This window comes from Lactuca sativa, chromosome 5 (assembly GCF_002870075.4).
Source record: "Lactuca sativa cultivar Salinas chromosome 5, Lsat_Salinas_v11, whole genome shotgun sequence".
Taxonomy (NCBI): Eukaryota; Viridiplantae; Streptophyta; class Magnoliopsida; order Asterales; family Asteraceae; genus Lactuca; species Lactuca sativa.
The window spans coordinates 262479413-262492105 of NC_056627.2; positions in this window are offsets into that span (position 1 = coordinate 262479413).

Sequence of the window (12693 nt, forward strand, 5' to 3'; positions counted from 1 at the left end):
TAGTGTATATTGACTCATGTATGAACTGACTCTTTGTATGTTTCTTTGTACTAGAAATAGTAAGTAGTATACCTCTAAACTATACCTATTATAGTTTAATAGAATGTCGTGTGTATATTTGAGTGTATTGAAATAAGACAATAAGCTTTTATGTCTATACATATATACATGATATATAACTAAGGATCAAACGGCACTCGGACAAACAATAGGGTACTCTAGGTCCATAACCAAACAAGGAATAGGAAATAGAGTGTATTATCAGTCCTAAGTCCTTCAAACCTTACTTATATAACTATATATGTATTGGACATGATTTAAACAATATAAGAGTTTTCAAGTAGTTTTGTTGACAAAACAGTTTAAAGTATAGTAAATCCATTTGTATGCTAGTTATTAATCACATGTGATTGATATAATAACTAGTATGCTTCAACTTGTATTCCCCACATAAAAGCATTTAATAACATTTATCAGGTTAATTAAGGGGTATGAACTCACCTGTAGTGAGTGGATAGTATGGAAGTGTTGGACAAGGTGCTAGGTGTCAAGTGAAGACTTGAACATACACAATGATCCTATTAACATATAAAGACACATGTACACATCTAATTAGTGATTATAACACTAATTAAGTAAGTGTAAACACCCTAAAGTGTGGAAAACATGGGCCATTGGGTTGCATCAAAGGAGTGTAAGGCATTGCATTTGAGTTTACGGCCCAAGGACCACTTCCCTTGGAGTTTACGGCCCAGGGTTTACGGCCCTAGTGGTTTTATGGTCTTAAACCCATGGCAAACTCCATAAACCTGAAGTTTAAGGCCCCTAGTTCAATGTTGCTAGGTTCTAGTCTAAGATCTAAGCATTAGGAAAGAAATTTGGGCAAAATTGCACCCTTATATGGAGTTTACGGCATTGGGAGATGCCTTGGCCGTAAACACTCTTCCAACCTAGATTTCTTGATGTTTCTAAAGTCTAAACAAGTTCATTCAAGCACACAACAAGCTAGGACAAGAGTACTTACAATATAAAAGCTTTTTTGGGTGTTTAAGGTCCAAGAACAGTAGTGTGTGTTCTTGGTGTTCTTGGTGTTTTGAAGAACACTTGAAGATCTATGAACAAGTGAAGAATTCATGGATGAAATGATGTATAACAACTAGATGAAGGGTTATAACAACAAATCAAGTGAAGAAACACTTACGTTTTTGGAAGATTGGAAGATAGAGGTTATGATAGTTGAGAGAGAAAGTGGGAGTTCTTGAGCTAGGAAGTGAAGAATGAGAGAAATGGAGAGTAAACTCATGCTATATGCGTAAGTTTACGGCCAGAAGGAGTTCACGGCCCAAACCCCATTTGTTTGGCCGTGTACACCTAACCAAGGTGTTGGTTGATTTGTTGATGCTCCATAGTCCTATATTATACTTCCTTTTATTCATTCATTTGAAGAACAAATATTAAAAACACTCAAACGGAATTTAAACTGACTAAAAATTAGCAGAAAAGTATTTGACTTTTATTTGAATTGCTTAACTATTGGGTTTGTACGAATGGGAATTTCGGGTTGTCACGGAAATGAAGTAAAACTATGTTAAGAATCATTCAAAAAATATTGGAAGTCTTATGAGATTCCAATCAAAAGACAAATATCGAAATTTAACGAAAATATAAAATTTGAAATAAGTAAATTTTAATTATTGAAAGTTGTAAAGAATCTCGTTAGAAACATTTAGGCGAAAACCTAATCGAAATCTGAGTTATAACGAAGAAGTTATGACCAATCGAAGATCCGCGACAAAACCGACACGACGCCGAATGACGAAAAAAGTGAGTTTTTGATAAACTACTTTTTAGCCTTAGTGATTTAAATTAAAGTCGTAGTATTTGTTGAACCGAGAATTTTCATTAAAAGAACGTTAAAATCTGACTTTGTATGAGTAAGTTATTATTTTCCTAAGTTTCAGAATAGCAGTAGACAGCTAAAAACTCGAAATAAAGATCGAGTAATTTTTAGCTGACACAACCTAAACGAAAATCGAAGGTCTTGTCAATAGTAGTACAACGGTAAAACGGACGTCGGATGAACAAGTTATGAATTTTTAATGGATTTTTCTGTCCCGGTCTGTTAAAAATAATAATATTAAAAATAAAGTCAAAATTAGCCGACGGAGTCTAAATGAAAGTTGTAGATCATAATTTTACCTACGTGTGCATATAAATAACATAAAAAACAGAGTCTGTATGTGACAGTTATGGATTTTAGAAGTTAGGGGCTCAATTTCCGAGGAATCTCGCACGGATAAGGTCGGATCTCGCACACGTCACCCGCCCCGTGTCTGATCTCGGAGAGTCAGCAGACGCGTGTCCGATTCAGAGAACCGTCTGAAGCGCGGTCCAATTGGCGTCCGACGCGTGCCCTCCTCGCGTGTCCGAGCCTCGCACCCACCACCTGCCTCCCTCGCATATGCGCCATCTAGAACCCCTCGATGATGCCGTGTGTTCCCCTCTGGCCGAACACATCCGAGGCTCTCCCCTATAAATAGTAGTTGTGAGATCTCCTGGCTAGATTTAGAAATTTGGCATTTTTCACCCCTAAACTCATATTTTCACTATTCCGATTTCCCCCGAAGCCCCAGAATGATTTCTAACATCTGAATTACGTTCTGAAGTGCCCAAAGACCCCGAAAAATTTATCTTTTCGGATTTAAAGCTCAACCCTCGCAGGGTCCGGTTTTCAATAAAGCTCCCGGTTTTCAACGAAGAAAGCTATTTATTATAACGAAGTGCTGCACAAATTGTATGTTATGTGTTATATGTGATATGTGTTTTTCAGTGTTATTATTTTGGGTTATTTTCCCATGTTATTTTTATTCGCTATTTTAATAGCAAAATAATTCCTTTGACCATGTGATCAGTGAAAGGACTTAGATTCACATTGGTACTGATACGTAGCCTTTGGCCATGTAGAGCATGTCTCCGTGAGAGAATGGCTTCTATTCTATGTCATTGGCAGATGGTTAGATAGGGCTATAAGCCTGAAATCTACCAAAATGTTAATCAGAAATTGTATGTCTTCTGTGCCATTTGGGCCGAAGATTTACTAATGTATATAGAGTATGAAAATTGTTATGTCTCATTGATTCTATATCTTTGAATCAAATCATTGATTGATATGGAAAGTTTGTCACATGATTCACATATGCCTTTGTAGTTCCTTGTTCCTCTTTGCTTCTGCCATATTGAAGTATATATATGACATAACGTTATATTGTATCTATTATTGAACTCACTAAGCATCACCGCTTACCCTCTTAATGTTTAACAAATTTGCAGGAGATAAGTAACCAGTATAGTCATATATTGTTGGAAGGTTTAGAATAGTTGTAATACTATTTTTGTATTTTGTACTCCCATATGTATAAAACTATAGTATCCTAGGAAGTTATGTAATATATAAAACTTTGAAATAGTCGATTTGTATCCTGTCTTATGTAAACAAGTTATCAATGTAAAATATTATTTATGAATAAGCACGTAGCATGTTTTGGAGTAACAATTGACAAGTATGAAAGTTTGGGTCTTTCAAAAATATGAAAGTGTGGGTCTTTCAATCATGGTATCAGAGCAGTGGTTTAAGTGAACTAAATACCACGGATTAGTATTTAGACTTAAACTGTTGGAAGTTCAATATATGAATGGATTCATTAGGAGTATATAGATACAAACCATAGGAAAGAATTAAGGGGAGTATTAGATAATGATAAATCTTAATATTTTAAAAGTACTAAGCTACTTCAAAATTTTTAGAGCATTAATTTAAGTGAACTAGAAATGGTAAGGATTTCTAGGCTTAAACTTAAATTGCTAAGTAATGACGATACGATATGTATCTAGTATATTTTAGGTTTAATACCTAAATGGACACAAGCACTAGAATATTAAGAGGAGATATGTCTTATATTCTAATATTTGCTAAATGATAAATGAATATAGCATGCCTTAGGTTACTTACCTATATTGCTATTATTTAAGAAAGTTTAAGGTTTGTTGCCGACCTTGGTCTGAAAAGAGAAATTTTATATATTCCAGATTCTAAGAGTTTCCATATTAGAATTGACATGAAACTTTCGAATTGATAAGGTGACTTACAATAGTTGGCATCGATAAACAGTCAAAGGATATCGTAAAATAAAATTTATCAAGTGATACCGTAAATAGTGTATTAATACCTGTGGAATGGTATTGTACATTCAAACTATGTTTGATGAAATAATAACACCTTTGGAGGAATGTTGTGGGTTCAAAGTACATTTAAACTATGGTAAGACTAACTTGTCTTATATATATATATATATATATATATATATATATATATATATATATATATATATATATATATATAATTATTGAACCTATAATATTATAATAGTATAAGGGTTGAATTTTAAACTTTTAAAATTATAGTGTTTCACTACTAGAAAAACAGCCTTTTACGACACGCAATGCGTGTCGTAAAATACTCAGATGACGCGCAAATGCGCGTCAAGGAAGACTCTGTCATAACGAGAGACGGCACGCTTTTATACGTCGTAACCTTACGATGCGCATTTACGACGTGCAATGCGTGTCAAGGAAGACCATGTCATAAAGAAGATGACTCACATTCGTGTGTCGTAAAACGATTCACATTTACGACTTGCATTGCGTATCATTAAAGCCCATGTCATAAAGAAAGACGACACACATTTTTGCGTGTCATAAAGTTTAAATGTATTAATATATATATATATATATATATATATATATATATATATTGTAAATTTACTAATTTTCAAATTACATCACACATTTAATGTCTCATAATATAAAATAAAATTTTATACACTAAAAATAAAATAAATTCCACAAATTATAATATGCCATACAAATAATCATTTAAATGTTAAACAAAAATAATACATTGCTAACATGGGTTATACATTCCTATAAAACTAACAACCCTCGGTGACCTTGATCTAGATCGAGGTCGACTTGGATCGATGGCGACGATTGGATTTTAGATACACGACATGATTACTGACCTTGTGCAACAAGTGAATCCCATGCCCTATATCCACTAGGAATGGATGGCAAGTAATGACCTGAACATTAGCTGAACAAAAAAAAAACTTTATTACTCGCACAATCAAGTTTAGCTACCTGATAGAGTTGTTATATAAATATGTTATTAACTAATTTGATCAGATCAACATAAGATATAACAAATAAATTCAACATACAATCCTATAATGTAAAACAAATTAAACTAGGATGTTTTAATAAAACTAATAAATAAAAGTGCATTGCTATTTCTTGCATTTAGCAAATCATTGTATTTGTATAAGATTAGAAGTTTACCCTCTGTGGCAATTCAAGAGCTGCCCTTGATGAACTTGATGGATTTCCCTACAAAAGACAACAAAAATTCCATAAATCAACATAATATTTTACATACAAAACGCAAAGAAACTATCCAACCTTTATTTTGTCGTACCTCCTCTTTTTTAGCAAGTAGTACGTTCAGCAACCTAAACACATAAAAATTAAATAAAAATATAATTTACCTCTTTAACGTCTAGTAGTCTTCCCGTTTGACCGTTTCCCAGAGAACAAATGTTTCGGATTCAATGTCGGAATGACTCGATCGCCCTCCATTGATCATTCCATTATTTCTTGTTCCAACCTGAAAATAGTTCAACTTTAATTTTATAAATATCTAAATTATAAATTATAGGTTATTATCTTGTAAAAACATAATTCATATGAAACTAATTAATTATCTAAAAATTTACATAAAAGGTAATTAACCTCATGGTTGGGTAAGAAAGTAGGATGCATGGCTGACCATGGTGGACGACAATCAGAAATCACCGGTAGACCTGTAAGTGAGAACACAAGCACCTAATAAATCATGTATTTCTTGCTTCTTTATCATTGTCTCCGCTTCAAATTCATCCTCAACATCTTTAATCACTTCAATTTCGTTGCTTTCTGTTTTGTCAACTTCTTCAAATGATATTTCTGATGGATGAAGGCTATTATCGGATAAGTTATTTTGCTTTTCATGTTCACCAACTTGGTTGTTGATAATAAAGTCCAGACCATTCCCGTTTTCTTGATTGTGTATTGTTATATTGAAGTCATTTTCTTGATTATGTATTGTTATATTGATGTTGTCTTTCATGGGGATTTTCCCATGAAAAATTGAATCAACACCATTTGCTTCCCTTTTTGATGATTCAAGATGCAACCCAGTATCTGAAAATATACAACAAATTAGAATTATTTTTAATTTAATATCTTATTCTAAAATCTTTATACACGTCCATTAACACAACAAGTATGCTAAATTGCTAATGAAATTTCCCAATTTACTATGGAAACTTTTATTTGTAAAGATGGTAACTTTCAGACCTTTGTCATGAATTGAGGGGTGTATACCTTTGGTTTCATGAAACAAACAGATTCTCTGATTATGATTGGTGACACAAGTGTTACCCTCAAAATCCCAAGAGCAGATTCAACATTTCCATATTCCTTCAGTTAAAGAAAAAGGGGAAAAATGCAATTTCTTAATCATCTAAAAGAACAATCTCCATTAAACATGTGGGTTACCTTTTGCTTTTTGCGAATTCAAAGCTAGCTAGGTGAGTGGCTGGATGGAATGTCTAATCTTTATGACATCAATTCCACTTACAGAGTTCTAAATAACATTAAAGTTGTATAATTATACTCCCTCAATCCCAAATTGATAGTCCACTTTTGACTTTTGAAGTCTTTTTTCTTCAACTTTGACCTTAAATATTTTTATTTGTGTTATATATTACTTGAAAAAACTTATAAAAATGAACAAACATTTAAAATACAATCCATTCATAGATTTTGCATCAAGTATTATTTATCAAAAACAAAAATATTTAAGGTCAAAGTTGAAGAAAAAAGACTTTAAAAGTCAAAAGTGGACTGTCAATTTGGGACGGCAGTAGTATTACTTAATCCGGTCACTACTAAATAGGATATAGAAAAAAATGTTCATACTATAATCCAATACCCAGAAATCAGTTAAACTTCTCAAGGAATGGAAGCACAAAGAAAATAGAGATAAATTTAAGAGAAAAGAAACCCTAGAATCACCTTAAAACTGAAGAATCTAAATATGAAGAAAGAGAAAGGTAGGGTCTTGTTATAAAGAAAAAAAAAACATGGGAGACAAAAAGGTGGGTCTTCAAGGGTATATAAGATTACAGTCAAAAGTGAATTTGTATAGTGCATTTTCTGCATCTTGAATTAAAAAAAGAACTTCTAATAACTACTGTGCTATCAGATCTTCACATTTTTACCTTTATCTGCGTCATAATAAACAAGATACATTAATGCCTGTTGTTTCTCTTTCTCTATATCATCTTCATCAACCTTTATGCCATTTTCTTGACTTAAATCTTTGACTTCTTCTTCTTTTTCTTGATCTCCATTCAAGACACCAACTGAACCACCGTTGTTGCTGCTCAAATCATCATTGATGCTCGTGAAAATTAGCATTTGTTTAAGATTCTTTCTTCTTTCAATCAAACTCTCCTCCAATTCGTCATACTCTTGGTCCTCCCATCGATGTTCTACCCGAGTAGTTTCCATAACCGTTCTGTAGGGTGATGGAAAGAGGTAGGTAGATATGGTGGGGATGTACTCTTGGTCCTCTCATGATCATATTCATTAGATATCAACGGTTGAATGTCATCATAAAAAAGATTCACTTCTGAAGGATTTGAAGTTTTGGGCTTGTTACGCTTTGCAATTTCACCAGGAACCGGGATTTTACGTTTCCGTTTATGAAGAATAACTCTTTTTGTGATACAAGAATTGCAATTTGGACAGAATAAATCATGTGTTTCTTGCTTCTTTATCACTGTCTCCACATCAAATTCATACTCAACATCTTTAATCACCTCAATTTCGCTTATTTCTGTTTTGTCAACTTCTTCAAGAGATATTTCTGATGGATGAAGGTTGTTATCATATCAACAATGTTTAATTATAGGAATCTAGAGTTTTCAAAAGTAAAATAAGAATAAATTAATAAATAAATAAATAAATAAATAAATAAAGTAGAATTCTATAGCTTGATAGATTTACCTGGAGCAAATGTGACACAAGTAGTTGTAGAGAGTTCTTTATGTTCCCTTAAGACATAAGTTAAAATTGCAGCAGTTCCACCACCCAAAGAATGTCCAACAATCTGAATCCGATGTAAAATCTTTTTTTTAAATATATATGTTAAAAGTTGGAATATAAGAAAAGAAAAGATAAAAAGTAAAAAAGTGATACTTGAAGCTTATAATCAGGGTAATCTTGGAATGCTTTAAGAAGAAGAGGAGTTGCAAGCTTTGCAATCCATCGAGCAGTTGCAACCATTCCACAATGAGCATAACCTAATACCAAATTAGTAACTCCTCCTTCATGCACAATTATATGATGAAATGGCACAACTGCCCCTGTTGCAGCTGTTAGAGTGTCCTTGATGCTGTGGGTCCCACGAAATAATAGAAGGATTTTTTTTGTCTTGTGGTTTATTAGTATTGTTTAAGTCGGGTTCAAAATCTGATATAAATCAATCAATCTTTTGACATAAGAATGTAAGGGTAAAATGGTCATTTAGTCAATTAGAAAATCAGCCTCACCAAAAAAAGAAACCGTCCTTAATCCAGCTTTAGAGAGAGAGAGAGAGGGTACTTACTCCAGCTTTGGGTTCCTGAATAAGAAGTACATCTTCAGGTGAAAAGCATGTCCCATCTAGAAACATGGGAAATGTTTTTTTGGTGAAATGCCAACAAAGAGTCAACAAATCCAATAGATATTTAAGCTCAGAAACTATTTCAGGACCAATAAGTTGCAGGCTTTCTTCACCTCCATATACACTACTAACATGAAAATTCCCTTGTAGATCAAGGTTATAAGATTCTATCAATTAAATGAAGCCTTAAATCATGGTGAAATTGACATCATGTTACATGCTAACATGTCTTTCTAACAAATAGCTGATGCCCAAAGCTAAATCTCCAATTGGCCATTTACCTAAAGTTTCTGAATATGTAAATCGAAGAGTTTCTGACAAAGTTGAAATGGTTTCCAACCATGTTGCAGGAGCCTGGATTAGTCTATTGGATACTCGTTCAACACCTGAAGGACCATGACTTTGTACAAGGCTATCACTTTCTTCATCATCATCGGGTGTTGTGCAGGATTGTAGTTTTTTGTTTAAAGTATAATATAACAGAGCAGCTGCACCAACTACTGTTGCCATTGTTACTGCCGCCATGAGATTAAGAGCTTGATATCTGCTAAAGAAACGAAAAAGTTGCATGAAAAACAATTTCTCTAAATAGAAAAGTCGTATGGAATTCTTCAATCGTTTTCTTTGAAGACATTTAATCTCAAATTTGTACAACTTCTTTAAACTAAAATTGTAAACAAAGAAATCAACAGACATTTACTACAAGAAACGAATTTCAACAGAAGTCATATAACGATTGCTTAAAAGGAATGAACATTCTTTTGAACCAGTGACCTTTCTTTCCCTAAATCCAGACCTACAACCACAACTCCTATGCTTCTAACGATCTATAATTACAATTTTCATGAATATGATTTTCTTGAAAATAAAAGGTGAAACGAGGAGTATAAAAAATCCCCTGACAGAAACACAAACTAAAACTATACACACCTTTCTTGTTGATTTGTGGTCTCATGGCTGATGGATCGTACCTGTAAACAACGTGAAAGAAGGGGGAGACGGAAGCGGCTGGAGGAGGAGGCTTCGTCGGTTTCGTTGACTAGAGACCAGAGGCGGAGGCATCGTCAGTCTTATCAATGACTTTGTGTTGAATGAAAATTCGATTCAATTTTGACTTTTATGGTCAAATGAACACTCGATTTAAAGTCTCAGAATAGTGAGGTTGTTGGTGAATGGTGACCTAAAATAGGTATGGGGGTTTTGTTATCGGTGTAGTGCGACAGGAAAGAATGGTTGGAGAAGATGGTCGGAGACACTTGGCGGTGCGAGATCGGAGGTTGGGTGGTGGTGCGATGCTGTTATGAAGACAAAGGCTAGGGCTTTTCCTTGCTAATTGGAAAGGGGGGGTGTTAATTTTTGGGATTCAAGAGGAGGGTGAAATCGCGCCTTAAATACTTCATTAAAATGTTATAAAGCGACACATTTAGACGACACACATTTTATGAAAGGCGACCTCCGCATTTTCTTTTTTTTTTTCTTTTTTGACACTAATTTTAGGTCACGCACAAATGCATGTCCTTTATCCTTCAAAATTTTCAAAACTGAAATTATTTTTTAGGGCACGCACAAATGCGCATTCTCTATCAGCGAGTATCATTGTTTGCGTGTCATTAAAGGGTTGTTTTCTAGTAGTGTTTGGAATTAAAGTATTCATAAGTGTGACTTTACAAACTCCAGAACTTGAGGGCAAGTATTGAACCTCTTCAAAACTTTTCATTTCCATAACTTATGAGTTTAATGACTTTTAAAGAAAAACTTTTCATTTTCCATAACTTGAGGAAAAGTTATGGAGTTCATTAAAGGCATTTAGATCAATATTTTAATTAACACAATAATCAAATAATTTGTCTATGATCTAGTTAAACTCATAAGTTAAGATAATTAATATACACAATTTGCAAGAAATTAGCCTAATCATATAAACTAATACAAATCTTGAAATTTTGACAATTATCCTTTAATTGGATAAGCATGATCACTACCATATCAAGAAAACAGATTTCATGTTTCATAAAATAGTTTGTGGTAATAATCTTAATACAATTTTGGCTAAAAACTCGAAATCCTGCACCCAGAGCCATCAATTTGACGAGTGCATGAACCTGACTCGTCGAGTTGGTCTATTACTGAGTCGACTCGTCGAGTCAGCCAATGACTCGGCGAGTTCATCAGTCAGAAGCCAGAAAAATCGATTTTTTGAAGTTGGAAATTTAATAAGCATCAAGTATAACAGAAAACAATCTTAGGCTCTGATACCACTAATGGGTTTTGAGCACTCTAACAACCTTATAATGCACATGCAACCCTAAATGCTTTAGATCTATGTTTTCTCTAATTATACATGCAATTGGATTTTTCAAAGCATTCATCCTAACTAGCATACAATTTTGACAATTGAACAAGATAACTAGTTAGATAACTTACCTCTTAGTAGGACTTGTAGTTCTTGGCCTTCAAAAGCGTTAGCACCTTAAATGTGATGACTCTGATGTGTCATAAACACCAAGTGCAAAAGGAGGCGTGAGAGAATAAATTACTTAGCTCAAAATCAATACACACTCTCCAAGAATGTTGTGGCAACCGATTTTGGCTCTAAAGGGGTCTATTTATAATGTGGTGTGACATCCCCAATTTCACGGCCAGAAAAGACCGATTTGTTTATGCTTTGTTTTATAAATCAGAGTGATCGTTTAAAGAAAACGGTTGCGGAATTCGTTCCCAAAATAAAATATGATAACCATTTATCAAAACATTTCTCGAAAGAATGTATTTTCATTAAATAATAAAACCTCGGGATGTCATTTTCGTTACAGACCAGAAGCATAAACAATATAAAATAGATATTACAATAGTTATTTATAACTACTGATCTATAATCCCAAAATCTCTCGTCAAGTCCACCAACTTATACCCTTGTGCCATTACCTGTAATGAAAAGAAAACTGAGTGGGTCAGGCTTGGGAGCCTGGTGAGCATATAGGGTTTTCAACCCACAATAATATAATTATTATATTTAATCAGCAAACAATCAACCCAATTACCCATCCCCATTATCTTCTTAAGGTTTTACCCTAAGAACCAACTATCCTTCATTCATTTATTCGTAAGGAATTTGGCAGGAATTCCATTGCTGCCAAAGCTTATTTATCAAGTACTAAATCCATAGTTATTTGGCGCTGACTCCATAGTCGCCAAGGTCTACTCAACAAGCGCTAACTCCATAGTCGCCAAGGTTTACTCAACAAGCGCTAACTCCATAGTCGCCAAGGTTTACTCAACAAGCGCTAACTCCATAGTCGCCAAAGTTTACTCAACGTGTGCTAACTCCATAGTCGCCAAGATTCATCAAATAGGCACGAAGTCACATCGTTGCCAAGGTTTATACAATAGGCGCTAACTCCATAGTTACCAACTATTCCATCTACCTATGTTCTACCCAACAATTTTGTAGGTATAAATACTTACACAGTTTAAATCATTTAACACCCGTATAAAACTCCAATTTCCATGCCCATCTCAAATTGACAAATAACATATAAACACAGCACGTATTTCATAGCAAATACTTCATATTTATGTGTTAGAAGAAAGTAACTACACACTCACACATATAAACAACAATATACTTAATACACTCAAACCATACTTGTATTATTATCGTGTTTATGAAAGGTAGTATACACTCACTTGATTAGAAGATGATCAGACAGCACTACGGCTTGCAGAAGTAGTATATCTCCGCAGATCTGGAAGATCTTCACAAAAATTGAACTTCTCGCGGGCAGAGCTTCGACTCGGGAATCTCGCTCTTCGGGATTCTCGGGGCTTCGGATCTTGCTTCGGGATTTGAGATTGAGACTGGGGCTTCG